The following is a 25,010-nucleotide window of genomic DNA, read 5'->3' on the forward strand; positions in this document are numbered from 1 at the left end:
GTGGAGAGCTTCAAGATATATTTTAGGAGGGGGAGAGCTAATTTCAAGTTGATTTTATGTTGGAGATTCAATCATGGTTCATCTCATGGTTTATATGCTTCAAGATGATAGAGTTTATTGCTTTCTTTGCTCAAGGTGTGGGCATACTTGTGTTTATCTGGGGGAGGTTCTTTTGCCTTGTTCTTTCAAAGTCAATGTGGTGGATCTTTATAAAGTTTTGGTGTTGATTGAAGAGTTGAAGTTGGAGATAGTGTGAGTGTGAAGTGTGTGTGAGAAGAGTTGGTGTTTCTGAGGAATGACGAGACCAGAAGTAAAGTAAAGTGGAGTGTTCAAGATGCGGAGCTCTTGGTACTTACTACAAGGAAAAGTGTTTTTTGAATGCTCACGGGGTACGTTCACAACTAAGTGGAGGAGTAATATTAACCCCTATTTTTAATATCCATTATTTGGCATAACTTTATGGTCTACATCGATAAATTTTTAGCAATTTGGCTATCAAATCATATTATTTTATGATCCAAATGCAAATTACATGGCTATTTAGCGGGTCCACAATTGTAAAAGCCATGGACAATGTGTGTGTGTGTGTGTGTGTTTCTAAAACAAATTGAAAGTTTGTAGAAGTTTCAATTTACATTTGAATAAGTCCATTTCCTAAGGTCCAGAAAACCATGTAAGACAAGAATTTTGAAATAATGCAAAAAGATGGAAGGAGTCATGTGATGGGTGGTTGGAGGAGGTGGTTGTAACTTCCTTCTTTCAACTTCTTCTTCTACCTTTTGCGAGTTTCTTTCTCCCTCTCTTTGGCTCTTTGCAGCAAACCTCTATTTGTGTGTGAGCCTTCTTGCAATATGGAAGGAGAGAGTAATAGTGAGGATGATATTGAAGACGATTTCTTGTTCCTCTCTTGATTGCTGAGTGTGGTTGTGGGTGGTTTTCTTGGTTGAGAGAGAGAATCCTTGCTTATTTTTTAAGCTATGGGGCACCTCAATGCATATATTTTGCATGCCTGCAGCCCAGGTTTGTGAGTGCTTGAAGGGACTACAAAGCCACTGAAATTCCACAATGAATTCTTTAAGATTTGGGGAGCAGGGTAATGTTATAAACACCACAAGAGCCAAAAGTGAGCCACGACCCTCCTAAGCTCACAAGATCAAAGAGAAAGAAACAAAACAAAGCCTTGGCTAATGTAGAATGAGAAACAAAAAGAGATTTGGTAGGAAAAGAGGAGAATAATAAGGAGACAGACTTGCTCGAAGGTTCCAAGGCACTTAAAATCCTTTAATGTTGATGAAAGGAAAGTAGTTCACCTAAGGGTGAACAAATAGGGATCTCATATGATGGACCTACAGAGGCAAAAGAGGTAGATATTACAGAGTCTGATGAGAGGATCCCAAACCAGTCTTCATAGCCACATGGACCTAACCCTACAAGAGGAAGAGGTATTGCTCTTTGAAGAGAGTTCAAGGACTACTTTTCTTGGAGCTATAAAGACATGAAAGGAGTGCCACAAAAAGTGGTGTAGCATAACATCATCCCTACCATGAAAAGTTCAAAGGCTAATCAAGCAATGCCCTTACCAAATGAATCCGAAATACTTAGCAAGAGGAATTTGACAAACTCATTGCTGTAGATTTCATTTAAAAATTTGAGCATAGAGATTGAATATCACTAATTGTTATTATACCCAAGAAAAACAAGAAGCTTTGTATGTGTGTCGACTTAAAGAAGGTGAATGCAATAACCTGTAGAGATCATTACCCAGCACCATCAGCGTACATAAAACATGTTTTGAAAAGGGTGGCGGGCATAAAAGCCTGTGGAAGGATTCTCAAACCATGCATCCATTACACGAGAGGATCAACATAAAATTGCTTACACACCACCACACATAGGAAACCTTTGCAGATAAGGTCATGCCATTTAGGCTCCTACAACATTCAATGAACACCTCTAACTAATGATGAGAAGTACTACCTATAAAACTAGTTAAAGGTGTTCATTGATGACCTCTGTGTGCATTTGTAATGGTTGGAACATCTAGCTTGCCTAAAGAAGGTGTTTAAATGGTGTCGACTATATTATATATCTTTAAACGATTTGAAATGCCAATTTTGGGTAAAGCGTGGAGTGATATTAGGATATATAGTGTCCAAAAATGGGATTTCAACTGATGATAGAAAACATATACTAGAGTTATCTCACCACCACCAACTACAAGGGAGTACAACAGTTTATGGGACACGTAGGCTATTAGTAGAGGTTTATCATGTTCTATGATGATATCGCTAGGCCATTGTATAAGCATTTGATTGTCTTTGAATGGAACAAGGAGTGTCAAGCTTATGATGAATTCATAGATGAGTTGGTAAGGCACGAGCTTGGGATGAGGGAGGTACTATGTTCGAATCCTACCTCCCACATGTCTATACTTACACACGCGACTTCTAGGCATGTTTTTGTACATATGTTTGTTTGCATGGACCAATGTTTGGACATGGCACTTGGACTTAGAAAAATTTCTAAGTCCCAAAGCTGGATGATCGGCTACCAGGATCAACGGGTGCCACGTATTGAGGCACCCCGAAATCTACATAGAGTGACGGAACGAGGTTGGTCAATGGTGTCGTGAGGGACCAATGGGGTTGAGAGGATGGCTCAGCCAAGGCTTTATTTTGTTTCTTTCTCTTTGATCTTGTGAGCTTAGGAGGGTCGTGGCTAACTTTTGGCTCTTATGGTGTTCAGTGGCTTTGTAGTCCCTTCAAGCACTCACAAAATTGGGCTCAAGGCATGCAAAATATATGCATTGAGGTGCCCCATAGCTTAAAAAATAAGCAAGGATTCTCTCTCTCAACCAAGAAAACCACCCACAACCACACTCAGCAATCAAAAGAGGAACAAGAAATCATCTTCAATATCATCCTCACTATTACTCTCTCCTTCCATATTGCAAGAAGGCTCACACACAAACAGAGGTTCCCTGCAAAGAGCCAATGAGAGGGAGAAAGAAACACGCAAAAGGTAGAAGAAGAAGTTGAAAGGAAGTTACAACCACCTCCTCAAACCACCCATCACATGACTCCTTCCATCTTTTTGCATTATTTGAAAATTCTTGTCTTACATGGTTTTCTAAACCTTAGGAAAAGGACTTATTCAAATGTAAATTGAAACTTCTACAAACTTTCAATTCGTTTTAGAAACACACACACACACACACACATTGTCCATGGCTTTTACAATTTTGGACCCGCTAAATAGCCATGACAAATTACGTTGTTATTTGCATTTGGATCATAAAATAATATGATTGGATAGCCAAATAGCTAAAAATTTATCGATGTAGACCATAAAGTTGTGCCAAATAATGGACAAAAATAGGGGTTAATATTCCTCCTCCACTTAGTTGTGAACGTACCCTCCGTGAGCATTCAAAAAACACTTTGCCTTGGAGTAAGCACCTCATGTCGATGAAAAATTTCGCATCTTGAACACTCCACTTTACTTTACTTCACGTCTCTTCATTCCTCAGAAACACCAACTCTTCTCACACACTTCACACTCACACTATCTCCAACTTCAACTCTTCAACACCAACACTTTATAAAGATCCACCACTTTGACTTTGAAAGAACAAGGCAAAAGAACCTCCCCCAAATAAACAAAAGTATGCCCACACCTTGAGCAAAGAAAGCAATGAACTCTATCATTTTGAAGCACATAAACCATGAGATGAATCTCAAACATAAAATCAACTTGAAATTAGCTCTTCCCTTCCTAAAATATATATTGAAGCTCTCCACGTTGTGTGGATAAAATAGAGGCTGATAATGTGTACACACTGTGCAGAGTACTCAGAGTGTCAGGAAATATGTAACTAGTTTGGGTCAGCTCTGAGTTTGGTTTGAGATAAAATCTGCTGAGTAAGGGAAGTGAAGGCATGACCATCAGTATTGATGAAGGAAGTGGATGCAGGTGCTAATGCCATCTAAACAAAGGATAAATGGCATGAGTGGTATTTACGAAAACTGACTTAAGGTAGTGTAAGTAGCTCTGAATGAATTAAATTTAATATGAAGTCTAAGGTTTGGAGGTTCTAGAGAATGAGGGAAGGTGGCAGCTGCCAATATCACCTTGGAAGGTTCCCCTCATTGCACGCACCAGGTAGTATGGGAGAAGCCACGTGTCAACACAAGAGGAGATTTACTATATGCGGGAGGTGCAGCGGGAGAAAGGTGCTGCTGGGGAGTGCGCAAAAGAGAGACAAGCATGGAGAGCAAGAAAAAAGCCAAATGTGCACCAGGAAGAAGAAAAAGGAGCCGCCTGGGAAGCAGCCACACGGAGGAGTCGAGGTGAAGAGAGCTGAAAGGTGGGGGAGCATCCACAGCAAGAAGGCAAGGTTGGGAAGGTGTCGACAAAAAGGTGCAAGGACAAATTTGAGATTGGGTGACTTGCTCTGCAAGGAGCCGCCTCAGGTAACGAAGACCTTTGGACGTGTAGCTACTTGGTGTGACGCCTGATAGTGAGGAAGCTAGGCTAACTGCAGTGAAGTAGTGAAGGGGAGGAAGTGTGTTGGGCTATTTTTGTTTTAGGTGCCGGCGGTGGCTGGTAAGAAAGGTAGGAGTCTAATTGTGGCGAGCAAGTGGGGGCTGGCGCAGCTGCTAACGCCGGAGAGGAAAGTTGCCTTACTTTTGTATTGGCGAAGGCTGGTGGTGACGGAGACAAGCGCTGGTGTTGGGACCGCCAGTTCGAAGTGGTAGCACACTGAGAGGAGGATTGGGCTGGCAGCAACTACAGGACAACTTGGAGTTCAAGAAGCAGAAAAACATGGGAGCAGTGTAGCAGTGAAGCAGAGAGTGATGATAGTATTGCTGCTGCAGTGTTTGGTGACAAGGGGGGTTGCTGTGTATAGCTGTGCAGAGCTGATTTGAGAAGTGAGAGAAAGAGGGTGTGTGTGTGGTTTTTGTGGGTTACTACCTTCTGGAGTTTTAGGCCAGGGGTGTTGGTTTTGTTGTTTATGATCTTGGGTTTGGTGTTCGGGGTGTGTTTGTATCTGAGTATGGAAGTGTGACACTCTATAAAGGCGTAAACAGCTTTACTGCTTCTATGTCATCACTTTTTGGTGCCTCCACAGAGGAAGAAAATTCCTTCGATTTGTGAAAGAGAACAGGGGTTTGTGTGAAGAAAGATTTGGGAAATGGCTCAAGATTTTCAGGAGTATTGGGGATTGCCACAGGAGAGTGCAATCAGGTTTTTGGAGAAGATGGAGTTTACAGCCTTAATGAAAGACAGGAAAACCCCGGAGATCATTTCTCAAATTTTGACTTATTGCTTGTAGGGTGATGCAAAAGCATGGCTATAGATGTTTGTGACTACACACAGGAATGTTCATCAACAGGATCTTGAGTACCGTGTAGCCAGAGCTGCATTTTTGGCACAGTTTGCTCGTGTGAGGAGTCCAAATGAAGTATGGAAGGAGTTGTGTAACATTCAGCAGAAGGATGGTCAGGATGTGGATCAGTATCTGCTGATAGAGTTTGGTAGACTGTGGAGTCTATGGTGTGAGGCTTTGATTCCTGAAGTACCCCCACAGATGATAAAGAGAGACCGGTTTGTGGCTGGTCTCTGGAGCCAACCCTCCATCTAAAGGTGGAGCTGAAGAACCTGGACAGCTTTGAGGAGGCTGTCAGAGTTGCTCAAGAGAAGGAGTGGAAGGTGAAGCGTCTGAGAGGCAGATGGGAATACAGGAAGAGCCGAAGAAGTTTGTGAAGATGCCAGAGATTGAGAGTATGCATCTTGAAAGAGAAACTGCTGTTGTTCCTGAACAGGAGGACACTTTGAAGAGAGACATTCATGATGCAGTGGAACTCATGAAGTCTCTAAGTCTGAATTGGATGGAAGCAGGTGGAAAGGGAAGAAGCTGAGGTGCACCAAATAATAGAAGAGACAATATGTCAACAGGTGAAGGGAATATGGGAGGAACAGGGAGAGGACGGGGCTATTATTTAAGCAATGTCCAATGCTGGAACTGTGGGGAGCGGGGACATATCAGTCCTCACTGTGATAAACCACCCAGAGCAGGTGGTGGAATGTATCCCGTGATGCAAAGAACTAATGATAGATGAGGAGATCACAGTGTTGAGGTAAAGGATCCAAATCAGCCCTCTACCAGTGGAGTTAAATGGGAGGATAAAGGAAAGGGACTGGCTGTCAGCTTGATAGGAGTGGAGACCATTCCAGAGTATGCCTGTGGCCACCAAGAGGACAAGAAGTACAATGGCGGAAGCTGAACCATCTTCTAAGAAAGGAAAACATGTCCAATTTGACATAAGCCCTCAACCAGAGAAGAAGAAAAGGAAGCCAAGAAGACATTATAAAACTTCAGATTTGCATATCGATCAAGGTCAGGAGGAATATACATTGATGGGAGATTTAAAGGGAAGAGCAGCCAATATAACTTTCGCCCAATTGCTTGGATTGTGTCCGAAGCTCAAGAGAGAGTGGAAGAGGTTGGCAAATCCGAGGAAAACAAATGAGCAAGAGCCCACACAAGGTGAAATGGAGCTAATGTCTGTGGGAAGACCTTCCTGATATTTGTCCATCGGTTGATGCTTGGTGTGGAAGTGTGAGTGTTGGAGAAGCATATGCAGATGGCGGTGCACAAATCAGTGTAATGACTCAGTCCTGTATGGAGAGATTGGGGTTAAATCTAAATGCTAGTTCAGATTTTAGACTCCGTTTGGCCAATCATGCAAAAGTGAAGTGTCTGGGTATATGTACAGAAGTGCGAGTGACTCCTTTTGGTGTGGTTTGCAGCATAAATTGCCATATTATTTGCCAGTCTGTCTGTATCTTCATCTCATCATCGGCAACAGCAGATAATGTTCGTTCTCAATCCCTTGATCCCAGTCGTCCTCCTCTTCTTCTTCTCCATCTCTGCACAGGGACAGAGCACTCTGCCTTTTGTGTTGCTGCCCATTTTCTCACTTGTTTTTTTTTTGTCATATTTTTTAATGTGCACGGCCACCTATTATAGCTTGTTGGGTTGGATTGTTTTACCTATTATGGTTGCAGCTCGCCCATCTCTTGGGAGACACGATTGGCCTGCTTTCTTTGCCGCTTGACCGGTGTTGCACATCTTCTACTTCCTCTTGCACTCCTTGGATTTCCTTCCTGCTATGTTGCTACACACAAGTTGTAATGATGGGTGCTTCTTCTTCCTCTTTCGATCTTCTTCTTCGACCTCTCCACTTCATCTTCTTATAGACTTTGAGACCAGCCGCCCCTAGCAAATGCACCAAAATCGGACCCAAGGCTTGCAAAATATATATGCATTGAGGTGTCCCCCATAGCTTTCTCAACCAAGAAAACCATGCATTGCGGCCACTGTAGGGAGTTGTAGAGCGACGGGGGCAGTTCCAGGGCATGCAAATTTGGCCCAGGTTGGCGTTTGAGATGAGGGTTGGAGAGGATGGGTCATTTGGCGGCCCATGATGGATCAGTGCAGATGGGGTGGATTTTGCACGAGAATTGACTCGTTGGTGAGGGTCGGATGCAGAGCGAGTGAGAGGCCGGGTGGAACGAGGTTTCAGGTAGATTACGAGGTGCCTCAATATGTGGCACCTCAATACATGGCACCCCATTTGGCTGGGCCCACAGACGATAGCCGGACCCCTGCCCGCAGGTGTAGGCGCCTATGTATAGACATTGGGTTATATACATGTGCAAACACGAGTTGGTCATGGTTGTGCCATAGTGGAGTTGGTAAGGCACGAGCTTGGGTTGAGGGAGGTACTATGTCAAATCCTACCTCCCACATGTCTATACACGCGACTTCTAGGCATGTTTCTATACATATGTTCGTAACATTTTGCATGGACCAATGTTTGGACATGGCACTTGGACTTAGAAAAATTTCTAAGTCCTAAAGCGGGATGACCGGCTACTGGGATCAATGGGTGCCACATATTGAGGCACCCCAAAATCTACACAGAGTGGCAGAATGAGGCTGGTTGATGGTGTCGTGAGGGAGCAACGGGGTCGAGAAGAGGGCTCTATATATATATATATATAAATTCAGAATAGGAGAAAGCTAAAGACGATGTCTTCGTTTCTTTAATAATAGAAAATTAAAAATAGGAGAAGGATAAAGAAGAAGTCAAGGGTTATTTACTAAAAGGACAAGGATAAAGAGAAATCAAGGGTGGGACTTTTTTTTTAGAAGAGTAAAGAGAAATCAAGTAGAGGAGTCCTTTTTTTTTCATCTTGTTTCTTTTAAGGAGAGGGATAAAGAGAATTCAAGGAGGAGTCTTCTATTTTCTTGTTTTGGTTTTTTTTAAGTTATAATACTTACGCTAAAAATACGAAAGAAGAATTGAAAAGTAAACTTAAAATGAGAAAAATAAAGTAAAAAATCTATGGGACTTTCTCTTCATTTTTTACAATTAATTTTCTTGACAAGGAGAGAAGAAAATTCAAATTTAGAAAAAAGAAGAAGCTTTAAGGGGTGCATATCTGTGACGAAACAAAGAGCAACAGGAAGGGGGGGAGGGGGTTTTCCAAAAAAGAAGAAAAAATATTAAACAAGACTTTAAATATCAGAAAAGAAAAAAGCATTATGCACCACCTCCACTTTGTCTGTGCTTCAACTTGGGCCAATTCCTCTTTAAGTGTGACCTGTTAACCAATGGCAACCCTACCCCGTGGTGGATAGATACCAGCTGCACCGTGCCCATGAGGAGGATTACCACCACCGTGAAGGGTCCTTGCCAAGCATACACCAATTTTTGAGCCTTTTGAATATTCTTAGAATTGTAAAGCAAGGCTAAGTCACCTATAGGCGGCGACGCTAATGCCATGCTTTGCAGCAATGCTACTCTACGTCGATAGCCACATGCAGGCAAGCTGTCGAGTCTCTCTCCAATACTATGATGAAGGGATAATATTAATGGTTCTTGTATCATTAGTCAAATAAATCTTCCATCCAAGGAAAAAAATGATAATAAAAATTAGTCAAGTGTAGGTAAAGGTATGAAGCATTGTCTAAAAGAAAGGTATGAAGCATTGTTTAAAAGAAAAGAATTTGGTTATATCTAATACGATAATGGAATAAAAATGAAATTGATTTTACGTATATAAAAAAATGGATAATTTAAGATTCAATATTTTCCCCATACTTGGATGTGAAGCATCATCCTATTGAACACTTTATGAGAACTTCTTACTATCCACATGTCATATACAAGACCATTAAAAGATGAAGTGTAAAGCTTTATGGAAAACAATCAAGTGTGACAATGTCTCTACATATGACTTGTAATTGGAGGAGAGGGTGGCATTGTGTGGCATCGTAGCGTGGCAACATCACTCCAACTATGCCATTTGCCAAAACACATCGTACCTTAGTGATGTTTAAGGAGGCATTAGTATGGAATGAGGGAGGCATTTCATGTGGAGTCTTTGTGATGGGATATTCAAATTAGAAAGTTTTGGGAATAATGAGATTGATGAAGGTCTTTAAAAATAAATTTCTTTCCGTGATATCTTTACAAGCACATCAAATTGGACATAGTCTTCAATTGCAACATCATCTTGAAAACTTACACACCTTCACTTTTATCGCTTCCATCCACAAGTAAAAGAAAACATCATGTCCTAGCATAAGAAATATACCACTTTTAAAATTTGAGATTCATGGTATTGGAATGAAAGCTATATATATAATATGTATGGTCTATACTCGGTTTATATGTATGTGTGTTCAAGTAAATTATGATTGGATTTTGGTAAGTGCCAATTAAGATAAGCATTAGATTTTATTATTGATTAATGTTTTGACCTTGCATTTTTTTACCTCGTACTGATAGTCACGAGCTAGACAATTGATGAAAATCCCACACAAGGTATGATCATCAGACTTGGCTTTGGCAGTCAATTATCTAAACTTATACACATAATTGTCTGGATGGAGGACGTACTGAGAGTATAGGGAATATATCCTCACAAGCATTGGATGCCTTTGCTTGTGCCAACTATGTCCATTTATAGTGCTACAGGTAGTGCGGTGGACACGTCTAAGATGTGGGGGCGGCTACGCTGTATTAACGCGACTCACCGCCCACGTATTCATAACGCGTCCCCACTGACCACCGACCACCACCCACGTATTCATATCCATTTCGGGACGGTCAACGGTCATAGTAGCTACGACCCCTTCTAGCATCTAAGCTGGGGTTTCCACTAAAGATATGTGCACCAATGGCTTCTCCTCATAATGGGGGCCATACGAATGTGCACCACACATCAATGTGAGATACATGATAAGAGGTAGGCATTGAACATATACTAACACTAATGCCCTCTTCAATTCATCATAAGCTTGACACTCCTTGTTCCATTCAAAGACAATCAAATGCTTATAAAATGGCCTAGCGATATCATCATAGAACATGATAAACCTCTAGTAATAGCCTACTTGTCCCATAGAGATATCTTTAGGGTTTTAACAGTGGTATCAGATCAGTCTCTAGTTAATTTTGATGTTTTTTCTCCTCAAAGTTTTCTCTCATTATTCTCATTTTTTTAGCATTATTTTAAAGTAAATTTCAACATTTACTAAGCAAAAAATGTTATTTTTTAGATTGTTTTGGTGGTCTATGCATTGGAAAAGGCCATATGACCGTCAGAACGCAGTGCTTCTTCTCGACTTGGATAGACGTATCGGCCTTGTATATTTAACCAAAATACCGCACATGCTATTGTGGATTATTTTTGGTAGAAAGGATTCTCTAAATTCCTAAATTGTTTAGGAATTTTTTCCTAACTATTTATGAATTTTTAAGAGCATTTTATGGTTAAAAAGGCATTTTTAATGCATTTTTTACGGGTTTCCCCTAGGCATGCTATTAATTTTCTACCGATTTTCTACTAAAATTCCATTGGGGACAGCATGTTGATGCATCGGGTTCTCTCCCATCTGCATGGCATAATTTCTCTCTCTCAAATTGGAGTTTTCTCTCATATTTTCTCTTTCACGTAGGAACACCCCTTATGTGGGTAGGTTTGATTAAGTAATTAATCATAATAAGTATATAAATATAATTAGTGATTAATCAACTTGATTAGTGTATAATCTCCCCAATCAGCAGAGGAGGAGAAGAAGGAGATGAGAGAAATATTGAGGAGGTTGTTGATGTGGAGAAGGGGAAGAGAGTCTTCCTTCTTTCCCAAGTGATCTAAGTGGTCCTCACTCTTCTTCTCTTGTTTGATTGTCACTTTAGCACAAACGGAGTCTTACATTGGGATATAGTTTACACAATTGAGACTGGGATGGGAATACAAATGCTCCGATAGCAACCAAGCTTCTAATTTTGCTGGCTCTCTCTATCTCAGTGCGGATCTCTCAAGTCTCTTGGTGCTTAAGAGGCCATGGAAAATCCGAGCCTTCCCCATATCATCGTACCCAAACATGCTCCGATGGGAACCAAACTTTGCAAGCATGTGGGAGGGGCTCACTCCCACATGCAAAGTTTGGTCACGGCATGTTTGGATTGATAGTTAGCGCCCAGTGTGAATTTTTCAAGTCTCTTGGTGCTTAAGAGGCCATGGAAAATCCGGGCCTTCCCCATACTATTGTACCCAAACATTGTACCCAAACATGCTCCGATGGGGACCAAACTTTGCTAGCATGTGGGAGGGGCCCACCGCCACATGCTTGCAAAGTTTGGTCCTAATCGAAGCATGTTTGGATTGGTAATTAGCGCCCAGTGTGGATTTTTCAAGTCTCTTGGTGCTTAAGAGGCCATGGAAAATCCGGACCTTCCCCATACCATTGTACCCAAACATGCTCCGATGGGGACCAAACTTTGCAATCATGTGGGAGGGGCCCACCCCCACTTGCTTGAAAAGTTTGGTCACAATCGCAGCATGTTTGGATTGGTAATTAGCGCCCAGTGCGGATTTTTCAAGTCTCTTGGTGCTTAAGAGGCCATGGAAAATCCGGACCTTCCCCATACCATCATACCCAAACATGCTCTGATGGGGACCAAACTTTGCAAGCATGTGGGGGTAGGCCCCTCCCATATGCTTGCAAAGTTTGGTCATGATCGGAGCATGTTCGAGTTAGTAATTAGTGCCCAATGCAGATTTTTCAAGTCTCTTGGTGCTTTAGAGGCCATGGAAAATCCGGGCCTTCCCCATACCATCGTACCCAAACATGCTCCAATGGGGATTAAACTTTTCAAGCATGTGGGGGGCCCACCCCCATATACTTACAAAGTTTGGTCATGAGATCAAAGCATATTCGGGTTAGTAATTAGCGCCCACCAGTGCTTGCAAAGTTTGGTGATTTTCAACAAACAATATGGTAATGGTTGGAGAGATGGAAAACTCTCTCACTTGTAGCAAGAGTAGCATGATCCACATGTAGCTCAATCCAATGGGATTTGCATCCCTTTCGGAGCTAGGGATTCAACCCATACCGGTGCACAAAAGCTTATCCACAAGTGGAGAGAATGTTGATGGCTACCATCACATGACACTAGACTAAGCACACACACAAGCTCAACTTGCCCTCATTCCTACACACCCATTCATTCACAAATACAAGCAAGAGGAACACAATCACTATGCACACAAGCAAAGAGAAAGACCTCACTCCACTCCTATCTTCCTACAAGCATGCACACACTCAAGCATCAAGCTTCCATGAAAGCTTCAAATCAGCCCACATACACAAAAACGAAATACTAAAAGCATGCATAAGAGTAAAATGATTAGAGAAGAGGATGAGAAAAACTCATGACATTGCTATTGATTCAATGAAGAGATTTATCTCATACAAAGATGTAGATGGTGTGAGAGAAGAGTCTTCACCTCTATGGAGAAGAGGGAGAGTAGCTCTCTCAAAGGAGCTCTTGCATGAACTTAGCCCAAAGTGTACCTAAGCTCTCAAATGAGCCGCTTTTTATACTAAAACTCCTAAAACTCCCAAAACTTCCCATGTGGGATTATTCTTAAGCCCACTCCCACACTCATCTACAACTTGGAACTCTTTACAAGAGCCCTAAATAAGAATGTCACTTGTTTTCCTGCTTGCATCTTTGTGTTGCATCCTTGCATTGATCACCACTCGTCACACAACACTCCCCCCTTCCTATTTTGCGCACGTCCTCGAGCGCGGTAGAAGCAAAAGCTGCAAAAAACAATGGATACAAGTAAAGCCTTTTATTGAAAAAAAAAACCAGCAATGACAATCTCACACGTGAGCACACAAGTGAAAGGCTGATTAGAGTTTTAAAGAGTGCTAAAAGAGGTCAGTAAAGACTAGTCAAAGTGAGACTAAGTGGTAGATAGTGCTATGCAAAGGCAAGTGTACTTGCACACCACAGGTTATGACCACAATCTCAATGTCCTACAAGTATTTAAGTTATTCCTAAGTGACAAACCTACTCCTAAATATGAGCAATGGTGATTGGACCTCTTCTTCTTTTCTCTCTCTCTCTTTTGTGTGTGTGTGTGTGTGTGTGTGTGTAAAAGTTGAATAACGAGGAAGGTTCCATCCCAATGAGACCCAAGCAATGGCCAAGAGACCTCCGCCAAGAGAATCTAAAGGCCGCTAAGTATCTCAAGGGCGACAGACCCTTTCCTTTTTTTTGTGACATAAGGAGTACCCCATGAAGATGAGGGCATCGGTCTCGAGGGCCCATAATGTACCCCAGAGTCCTACCAACATCTATCAAGGCGATAGAGTCCTTGAAGGTTTTTTCTTAATCTTTTAGACATCAATGTTCACCCCATGGAAACCAAGGCATCGGCCCCAAGGTTCTAAGACAACCCCAAGTCCTACCAAGCATTCCACATGGCTGTAGACACATCATGTCTCGATTCACTTGTATATATTTTTTAGGGCATGATTTTCGTAAATTTTTTATTAATCCTAGCACCTAACCCATACCTAAGAGGTAGCTACCACTAAGGATAACTAATATACTTCGAGAGCATAAGAACTTGGCATACTTCGTTGGTATATATCCTACACCGTCTTCAAATAGAAATACCTTCTACTAAGTCCTCTAAGAATCTAGAAATCACTCACCACATTTTAACAACTAATCTAAAACTTAAACGAGCCAACTATGTGTTAACATGTAAACAATATATCCAAAAGTTAAAAGCACATAAAGAACAAAAGATTATGATTTGAATACACCTGTTGTAATGCTCGTTGATGTTGTGCGTTTGCATTGATGCATTGCTGATGTTGTGCAGATTGCTTCTCTTTGCTCTTTGTAGGCATTGCATGTCTCCCCCCTTCCTAATTTGTGTGCACGGTAGGTGGACTATTGGGGCGTGTTTGTATGCTCTTGTTTAGCTGAGATCTCTACAAAATGTTTATTAACAAACAAGAAAAGAAAAGAAAGGAATAAAATTTGTTATTGGTGCCAATCACCGAATATAGCCGAGAGGAAAAACCCAGTGGGAGAAAAGTGTTCTGGCTTGTTGATCTTATTGTGGAGTTGATAAGCTTACCCTTGTACTGGTGGTGGATCCGTGTCCACTTCTGCTGGAAAGATGATATCAATCACTTCAGGATGCAAGGACAACCCTGTACAAAAACCGGCCTCTGGAGAAGGTGGTAGAGGAAGGAGTGCTTCCTCGTCGCTAAAATATGGCATTGGTTCTATGGGAAGGTTAAGCAGACAATTTTGATTTTGGAATTGCTCAATATAGGTACTCATAGTGATCCAAAATTGACATGTTGAGGCTTGGGGAAGGAGGGCTTGCAAGATAGGTGGTTGCAAGTCATTTATTCATGTATCCCTACATTGTTGTGCTTGAACCTCCTCAGGTAATCTACGTTGATTTGGTCCTCGTTCTGGTACTCTCACATTAAGAAGGTTATGGCGTTGGGGTGTAATTCCCACAATTTGTTTCATTAAGCCCGTGCCATACCATCGAAAGTAAGAGCGGCATAGCCAACAAATGTGTGAAGCTTCTCCTACTAATACGAGTCGTGCACACTCTTGACAATGTGGAAATGGGTGATGCTGTTGATAGAATAAAGTGACAAAGTGATGCCCACAGCAATTTTCACCTAAGGGAGCATAAAAGTACCTAGAATGAGTTTGAAAAGGAGGAGCACTATAACCCCCGCGATGTTCAGGTTGAGTACTATCAGGGTCAATGCATGGTGGACATGTATCTCGCCAAGTATCCATCAGGAGGTATCTGGTCGTAGAACAATGAAATTTAGAAACTTCAAACTTTATACACTCATATCCATCATTACAATCCCTATCAAACTTTATACACTCATATCCATCATTACAATCCCTATCAAAAACATTGTAGATAAGATCATCTCAAAAAGAACACAATCCTCCAAAGGCATAAGGAACCACATTAGTAAATGTGAGACTATTCAAACACTGATCTACCAAAGAGCTTCAATTGTAGTGTTAATGCCTTACCTTTGGTTTGGGTATGTCCTTCTTAAGAGGTGGGAAGGTTAGCAATTGTCGAGGAATTTGAGCAAGATAAGAGGATTTAGGCATTGAAGTGCTAGAATCTATGCTCAAAGGAGACTCATGTAAAGTTGGATTTGTCTTAGGTACACGAGTTGATGGTGGAATTGTGTAACAAGGAGAAATTGGGACAACTGGTGATTCAATACATGTTTTGGGAAGGTCAACACAAGGAGATTTGTAGGTGCTATCACAACCACCTATCCTATCTTCTTAAAGAGGTTGTATTGATTTCCTTTACACCCAGTGATATGGAAAACCAAGGGTGGCTTTTGGAATCTTATTGATATACTCTTTTACCTCTAGTAAACCATGGCATTTGGGAAGCCAAAGTGCTGTTGCACCCTCATAATAGCCTTGTGCTTTAAGAACATGCTTTGGGACCCAATGAGTAACAATGTGAGGTTTAGGCTTGGAAAAGATGTGCTTTTTAGGAGGCTTAGCAACTAGGCTAGATGGTGCAAGTTTGTATGCATCTTTGGGTAGCCAAATTGATAATTCCTTCTTGCCTGGCCTTCTTTGAGCAGTGACTAGAGTAGTTGGAACATGCCAACCATGGCCCTCACTTGAGGACTCATCGATTATCCACATCATTTGTCTTGGAGCTTGAAGAGCAGATGTTGAAAGTGGGTTGTGTAAGGTAGAAACACCACCCTTTTGACATGATAAAGCTCGTGGAGTAGCAGATCCCAAGATGCAATCAGAATCAATTTACAATTTCTATTGTCTATTCTTCCAATCTAATGAACAATTGGAAGCACTTAACCATGATCGACCGAGAACAGCCTCTACCACTGCCTTGGACTTACTTGCCACATAAAAGGGAACTGACATGTGGTGATCCTGAATGGACATCATAATGACACATTTTTCCTCTATAGGGTTATCTTCACCTGAGAAGCTTCGTAAGTCAATAGGAATGTGCACAAGTGTTGGTTGTCCCAAGGCTATCCATGTGTCAAACGAGAGAACATTATAATCTGCACCAGAGTCAATTAAGGCAGAGACGAAGTAGGTAGTCTCATGAAGATGAAGACACACTTGAATATTGAAAGGATCGACATATTGTTCATCATCAGTAGCCAACTGTAAGGCCAACATAGAAGCCTTATGACGCTCCTTGGCTTTTGCAACTCTAGCTTTAGCCTCTTCTTGAGCCTGACGTTTAAGTAGGTCATGTGCTTCTTTCCGTGTGTGTGCAGCATGCATTTGTTGAAGCATGGCTTCAGTTAATGGTTCATTGTATTTCTTGAGACGACTTCCATTAATGAAGTTAGGCATTTGCTCACCTTCTAGTGTCTCTAAACACACTGCACCACTTGGAGTAAGCTCATTAATCACAAACGGTCTTAGGCCACGTTTCTTTAGCTTTCTCTTATGTTTCTTACAGCATTTACGTTTAGGTCGGCTTCGAGGGATCTCTACTTGAACCTCCCTTCCTCTCAAGAGAGCAGGCGTGCCTTTCCTAACTCTTCCTCAGGGATTATCACATCATTATCAAAATCAGAGTCCCATCCATCTTCCTTATCAGCATCATTAGCAGATTCGAGTGTTAAATCCTCCACTGAGACTTCCTCTACATGCAGTGCTGTTGTGGATGCATCCCCATAGTACAAAACATCTAGAAGGTCACGTGGTTGTACCATTCGTATAGGAATAATGTCATATCCATTTGAGTCACAAAATTGAATTGGCTTAGGTAAAGCACATGTTGATAATGTTGCAAGGACATGACTCCATTCTAGTGGATCAATTAAGTGCTCACGGAAGGGTTGTGGAATGTATGCCTCATCTGATACACTTCGATTACCCTTAAGTCTCTCAGTGTTGAAATACCTACATGAGGCTCCACACATCCATAGATCTTCTCGCCCATCTGACAATGTAACTCTTGAGCCCTCAGATGAAGCAAAATCAAACTCATCTATTAGAGACCTTGTTACATCACGATATGAGTGATTCTTTAGGTTGACCCTTGTGATGACAGAATCATGTCGGAGGTACAAATAATTGTATCCCCAATCTTGAATCATTTGAAATTGTCGCATGAATGGTCTACCTAATATCACTTCATAGTTTGGATGTTTTCCAAAATCCACTACTGCGAAGGTGTGCTCATATTCAATGCCACATGTGGGGACTAATATGTTCTCAAGCAGCCCAAGGGGATGTTCTAAGCTTCAATCTACTAGCTGCAAGCGCATCCTGGTACTCCTAATAGCTGGTTTGCCCCACTTTTCCCAAATGGACCTTGTCACAATGCCCACTCCTGCACCACTATCAAGTATTGCAGTTGAAGCTACTTTTCGCACTTCTAATGGGAGGGTAGCATTTCCCTTATCGTCCCTCACAAAATTTTCCTACTTTGTTGATAGGAACTGGCATAACATGCTTTGTCTCAGGGTGTATAGTACAATGATGGTGACCCTTTTGTAGCAATACCTGCTCTGACAAACATGTGGCAATATCATTCCACAACTCAAGTCGAAGCTTTTCAAATCAAGCAAAGGTAAGGTACAAGCCACTGGTGCTGACAAAATAGCTTGCACGATACCCATATCCATCTCCTTTGTCAACCTTCTATGCATGGAGGGTATCCTCAAGGTTTGAGAACAGTTCTCATATTCTCCCAAATATGATGGTAAGGATTTCATTGTATGCTTACTTCTAGGAGAAACAATTGTTTGAAATTCCTCCTGGATGCTTGGGCGTCTAAAGTTGTTTTCTGTGCTCCTGGTAAAATCCACCTCAGAGAATGGAGGTGAAATAATAGAGGACATATTCTCATTAACTTTCTCATGAACTGCTGCCCACATCTCATTTGCCATGTCCTCGTTAGCATCAATAACTTCATCATTGCATGTGAAGGCAAGGCTAGGTGGTGGCAGAATACCTTCTTTCAATGGGGTGGCAATCGGTGCAGACTTCTTGCTACTATGAGATTGTGAGATGAGCTCACTTTTCATTTCCCAACTTGATGACACTTCTGGTATGGTTTCTAATGTTGGCTTAAGAGAGGTTGGGCCCCGCAAGGGATAGGTGGAGGTGGGCCCTCAAGTATTGATTGAGCTTCCCTAATGAGTTGATGATGTACAGCTAGATTGATCTTCTCCTCTCACGAGGGTTTGGGTATTCTTGAAGCTTCTTGGGTAGCTCAGATAAAGCTGCAATGCGACTTCTATGAGCATCAATGATAGCATCTAGAGTCTCGTTCACCTTATCCACAAAAACAGAACCCCCAAAACTATCCTCGGTCATACTAGCCTCATCTTGTTTAGCACTAGGCCCAGGTTGAGGTTGATGCTCCTCATGCACTTCTTGGGATGTAAACGCTTGATCCTTCATGTTTTGTTTACAGACTTCTTGAGAACTAGTGGATGCACTTTTAGTTCGCTTGTTGCGGTTCTTTTTCCTCCTAGTGGTTCTTTTTCTATTGGAATGTAGGGTCTTGTCCACTAGATTTGCCTTTGCATCCCTAGTTTGAGGTGTCTCATCAATCTGCATTTCGGCATTTCGTGTCTGTGATCTAGTCATGACTCTAAGTGACACGACATCCTCATTCTCTGATGAAGGTGGTGATGGAACTGCCCCTACAAGGTTGAGTGAGACCTTTGGTTGAGAGGTGCCTTCCTCATGTGGTTTCAGCAAACAATCCTTTGGGAGAAGTGTTCTACACAACACCCTAGACAATATCTTTCAATTGGTGAAAACTGTGGTACTGTTGTATTGGATCGAGCTGCTTGCCTTGAGCGATGTGGACAATCACGAGCCCAATGGGGTTCTCTGCACTCATAACAAGGGCCCATTAGTTTGGCTTCTACTTTCCTTGCCATTGACCTGAGGGGCCTGGAGTCCTAGGTTGGTAGCTGCCTACTAGCAACATCAAAGAATTTTGTTCCCCTAGCCTCCAGTGCTTGGCTTGGATATGCGGGACTTTCAAAGAGATTTTCCTTGGATGAATATGATGCATATTCCTCCTCCACATAGCCTGGGTTTACCAAGTCTCTACACATATTTGAATTGTCGTAGTCAACAACCCTCACAGGAGCAGTCCCAAGAGCAGGAGGTTGAGCTCCAAGAACAGGTCGTGCTTGCTCTTGTGCCATCGGTGGCTTACGTTCAAAATTAGTATACTGTTGATGCATTTGTAGAGTCACTCCACCCCTTTGCTGCTCACGCTCCTGTCTCATTCTTGCAATGCGAGTACATTCCTGTGTGGTGTGGGTAAAGTTCCAAGCACAGGCCTGGCACCACTTCTTTGTGGGTTGGTTTTTGTGACTAGAGGAGAAAAGGTATTACATTCTTCGGTTTTATGGTTACCGCCACCACATGCTCCACAAAGATGAGGACCTGTAGGTAGTACACTCCTCATTCGCTGCTGCTGTTGTTGTGGCTGCATGGGTGGGCGATAGGTTTGTCCCAATCTCCTTAGTACTAGGTTAGCTATCTGGTCTGGATTTACTAGCGCACTAGACCCTGAACTTTGGTCATCACCCCACTAATCCCTAGGTTGCACCTCAAGGCCAGAACCATCTTGGAATTTGAAGTTATCTGTGAAATCTATAGCATCATGGCAACACTCATTGAAATTTGTATGCTTCTTTGCATAGAGATGTGTATGTAGTGTTGAATTTTTGAGTCCTTTTAAGAAGAGAGAAATTAATCGACTCTGGGTGGGCTTCTCATCTTCTGGGCAACGATTACTGTACTGCTTCATCCTATTTACACAATCTCTAGCACTCTCAGTCTCGCCTTGCTTGAAAGAGTAGATGTTTGCTACCGTGTCATGTTGAATCCCCATCAAGGAAAAAGCAGCAATGAATCTCTCTTCCAGAACTCGTAAAGAAGATTTGTCTGAAGCCTCTAGTGCCTGAAACCAAGCAAGGGCCTTTCCCTCAAGAGTGAGCCCAAATCCTTCAATTTGCGTATGCTTTTGTCAGTCACTTGCTCAGCTCGAACTGCTTGCCTAAATGCTGCTACATGGTCATATGGATCTTTCGACCCTTCGTACTTCTTTACCAGTTTCTGAAGAGTTGATGGCCTTACTTGTCTTGAATACTCATTATAGGGCCTACGGCCTCTCACTCTAAGTGGGAATTGTTCCTCTCTTTGGTAAGATGGTCCACATGCATCCCAAATTGGTGTGGGTCCCCTATTACCTGCCTCACCAACCCCCTCCAAAGATCTTGTTATCCGCATTTCAGGAGGTGCATTTATGGGAGGCCGAGTTGGCTCCCCTACCCTTCGATTGTCATAGTGAGAGAAACGTTGTTGTGGTGTGATCTGTGGTCGCACTTTTGGTGTAGGATAATATCTTGGTGCTAGAGTTGGGGTACTTACAGTGGTCCACTTTGATGTTGAGGGTCCCTCTCTAGTGAACTCTCTTAGGGGAGGAGCAACAGTTTCTCCAAGAAAGGCTGTCTCTCCTGGTTTAGCTGTATTTGTTGAGAACACTTCCATGAATAATGGTTGTCCTTTCCACGTGAGCTCCCGAATCTCCTTCCAATCTAAGGTTCGGTATTCATTGGCCCATTTATCAACGATTCGGTTCTTGTATTCTGCAAGCTTCTCGACTACCACCATAAGTGCTAGAGGAAGATCTAGCTCTGGCAATCTAGTTGTGCCATAATATTCTTCTAAAGAGTCCTTATAGACCTCTTGAAGTGGGTCATTCTGTAAGACCTTTGTCATTGGAATTTGTCGTACAAACTCCCATTGGTTCTCAGCCCCCTGATCCATTTTGCTCTTGCCTTTCCTATCCCTTTCCAAATTTAGATCTACAAGAAGTAAATCATCTATGGATGGCTTTGAGGACTGGGCATTGGATGATGGTCCAAGCATGTCTGGCTCAATGAGCCAATCATCTCTAGACTCCCTTGCTCTGGAAAGCTTTGATAAGTTTAAGAACTCGCTTTTAGAGAGCTCCCCTAATTTGTCTACATTCTCTGGATGATAGGTGACTTCGTCGCGAACACCATCTCCACCCATGTACATGTTACCCTGGTCATTGACTACAGGTGCTCTATCAAGTTCTGAGAAAAATTCTGTGATCTTAACAAGATACCGTTGTTGTGGATCCCTAAAGATCTCAGCTCCTTGAGCATTCGTGTAGACATATTAAAGTCTCATATTAAAAGATCTTGTGGGTGTCCTATTTGGGGCTAAGGGATGACTATTTGACGGCCCTAGATTGTCCATGGACAATGAGCTAGTTGTTCTGGAAAGGGTATCAGATTGGGATTCGGAAAAGGTTTCAGTAATATCTGCCAAATTTCCTACCAATTGGGTCCCACTTTCCTGCGTAGGTACTCTAGAAGGTGCCCTAGGCCCTATGGCAGTGTCTATATGACGTCCCGACCGCAAGTGCATAAGGTCAAATTTTAAGGTTTGTTTTTTTATTTTATTTTTTTGTTTATATATATATATATATATATGTATATATATATATATGTATATATATATATATATATTTTTAAACCCTACCTAACCACTAAATGCAACTAACATGAATATGTGTGTAACTATCTATATTTTTTTATTATTTTTTTATTATTATTTTTTAATATTTTTTACTAATTACGCAAAAATATGAATTACGCTAAAAAAAACTAATTATGCACAAAATTATAAAAATTTAAAAAAAATGCAAGTTATACTAATTATGCCAAAAAAATTTACAAAAAATTAAAAAAAATACAGATTATGCAAAAAATATGGACTCAAAATAAAACACATAATTTACAAAAATTTTCTTTTTTCTTTTCTTTTCTTTTTTTAAATTATTTTTATTATTTTATTGTTTTTTTTTTATTTTTTTATTTTTTTTTTTTAGAAAAAAATTAAGACTAACACAACAAAAAAATAAAAAAAATAAAAAATAAAAAAATAGAACACTTACCTTTTTGGGCCGGCCCTTATCGTCTTCCGAATTCCTCGCCGGCCACCTCACCTCCTCGCTTCCACAACTGGCGAAGCCTTATCTTCTTCGGCCTTCTCCTTCTTTCTCTGTCGGCCACCTCACCTCCTCGCTTCCAGTCAACTCGCCGATGCTGTTGACGGTGACACAGGCCTCTACTTTCTGCTTCGTTCAACTCCGGCCACCCCTCACCACCGCCTTCCCTCGCTTCAGCCGCCGCTTCACCTTCTCGGTCACTCCTCATCTGCAACAGTCGCCACCTTCGCACTGTGCTCTCGCTTCAACCTTCTTGCTGCCGTCACCTTCGCCTCTTTTTTCTGTTTTCAGCCGGCCTTTGCGCCCCTTTGCAGCTGCTCGTCAGCCCTCACCTTCTTCTGTAGTTGATGCCCGGCCAGCTCTTCGCCTCCTTCTGGCCCCGCCGTTGACCTTCGCCTCACGGCCTCTCTGGCCTTCGCTCGTGCCCAGCTCTTTCCACGCGGCCGCCCTCACCGCTTAGCCGGCCACCACCGCTTCTACGCCAGCAGCTACTCAGCTGCAGCCGCCTGGGCTGCCACTTCTTCTTCGCCGCCTCACAGCCGCAGCGCCTCAGCACCAGGCTCTCGCCGCCTTCGCAACCGCAGCGTCTCTTTCGGCCAGGCCTTCAGTAGACTCACCTCCTTCGCGTGCGTGTTAGCCTCCTTGCAGGCAGTTGGCTCCTCTAGCTTCGCCACTTTCTATGCCTGCTACGTTCAGCGGCCTGCGGGCCACCTTCTTGCCTTCTGGCCCCGCCTAAGGTGCAGCCTTCAGCCACACGGCCTACGCCTTCTTCGGTCGCCTTTTACACGGCCTTCTCTCTTCTTCGTCTCCTTCCGCCACCGCCTACAGCCAGCTGCCGCCTCGCCTTCGTCAACCTTCGCCTTCTTCTTCGCGGCCCTTAGCTGCACAGCCGGTCAACTTCTTGCTGCCGGCCTTTGCCTTCTTTTTTCAGCCTTCGGCCACTTCGCCCGATTTTGAGACTCTAATCATGCCTTATTTGAGCTCTGCTTAATGCATTATTGCATAAGCTTTATCCTTATTACATTATGCATTCATGCTTTCAGCTTATGCCATAACGCAATAATACATTAAGCACAAGTTTAATGCATAATAAATAAGCTCACACATAATGCATTGAGCTTAATGTATTATGCAAATTTCGTTTCTAATCTATGAACAAAACATGAACACAACAATGAAAACAACCATGGAAAGCATAAACATGAATGAGAAAACATTAGCGGGAGTAGATCTCAACCGCACAAGTAAGTACTAATCTATTTTTTTCTCTTCTAATCACTAGCTCTGAGATTCCACACTCATGCTAACACTAAACCTAAAAACAAAAAGAAATAGTGGTAGTAATGCAAGCTTCTCACAACCGGTTTTGAGTCTTCTCCCCGGCAGCGGCGCCAATGGAGAGACAGAAAACTCTCTCACTTGTAGCAAGAGTAGCATGATCCACGTGTAGCTCAATCCAATGGGATTTGCATCCCTTTCGGAGCTAGGGATTCAACCCGTACCGGTGCACAAAAGCTTATCCACAAGTGGAGAGAATGCTGATGGCTACCATCACATGACACTAGACTAAGCACACACACAAGCTCAACTTGCCCTCATTCCTACACACCCATTCATTCACAAATACAAGCAAGAGGAACACAATCACTATGCACACAAGCAAAGAGAAAGACCTCACTCCACTCCAATCTTCCTACAAGCATGCACACACTCAAGCATCAAGCTTCCATGAAAGCTTCAAATCAGCCCACATACACAAAAAAAAAAATACTAAAAGCATGCATAAGAGTAAAATGATTAGAGAAGAGGATAAGAAAAACTCATGACATTGCTATTGATTCAATGAAGAGATTTATCTCATACAAAGATGTAGATAGTGTGAGAGAAGAGTCTTCACCTCTATGGAGAAGAGGGAGAGTAGCTCTCTCAAAGGAGCTCTTGCATGAACTTAGCCCAAAGTGTACCTAAGCTCTCAAATGAGCCACTTTTTATACTAAAACTCCTAAAACTCCCAAAACTTCCCATGTGGGATTATTCTTAAGCCCACTCCCAGACTCATCTACAACTTGGAACTCTTTACAAGAGCCCTAAATAAGAATGTCACTTGTTTTCCTGCTTGCATCTTTGTGTTGCATCCTTACATTGATCACCACTCGTCACGCAACAATGGTGATTTTCAACAAATGATATGATAGCCAAAGTGTTAAAAAATCAGAAAACCATGAACATCAACTAAAATGCAATGATTCTCAATAATGAGAAAACTCATAATGATATAAACATCAACTAAGTACATCAGAATGTGAGCTAACACAGCCACTCTGGGTTTAACCACTAACTCAAAAGAACAAGGTATTTTGAAAATGAGCTACCCCAGCTATTCCGAGATTAGTCACTCCCAAAAAATCTAAGTACAATGTAAGTGAGCTAAGTGAGCTAACCCAGCTAGTCTAAGTTTAGTCACTATCAAGATAGAGATCTAGTCAGCAGCACCCTCTCTAGCTCTCAACTGCTTTAGAATGCTCTCATGGTCATCC

This window comes from Cibotium barometz, chromosome 27 (assembly GCF_041138505.1).
Source record: "Cibotium barometz isolate CiBa-2024 chromosome 27, ASM4113850v1, whole genome shotgun sequence".
In the NCBI taxonomy this organism is placed as follows: domain Eukaryota; kingdom Viridiplantae; phylum Streptophyta; class Polypodiopsida; order Cyatheales; family Cibotiaceae; genus Cibotium; species Cibotium barometz.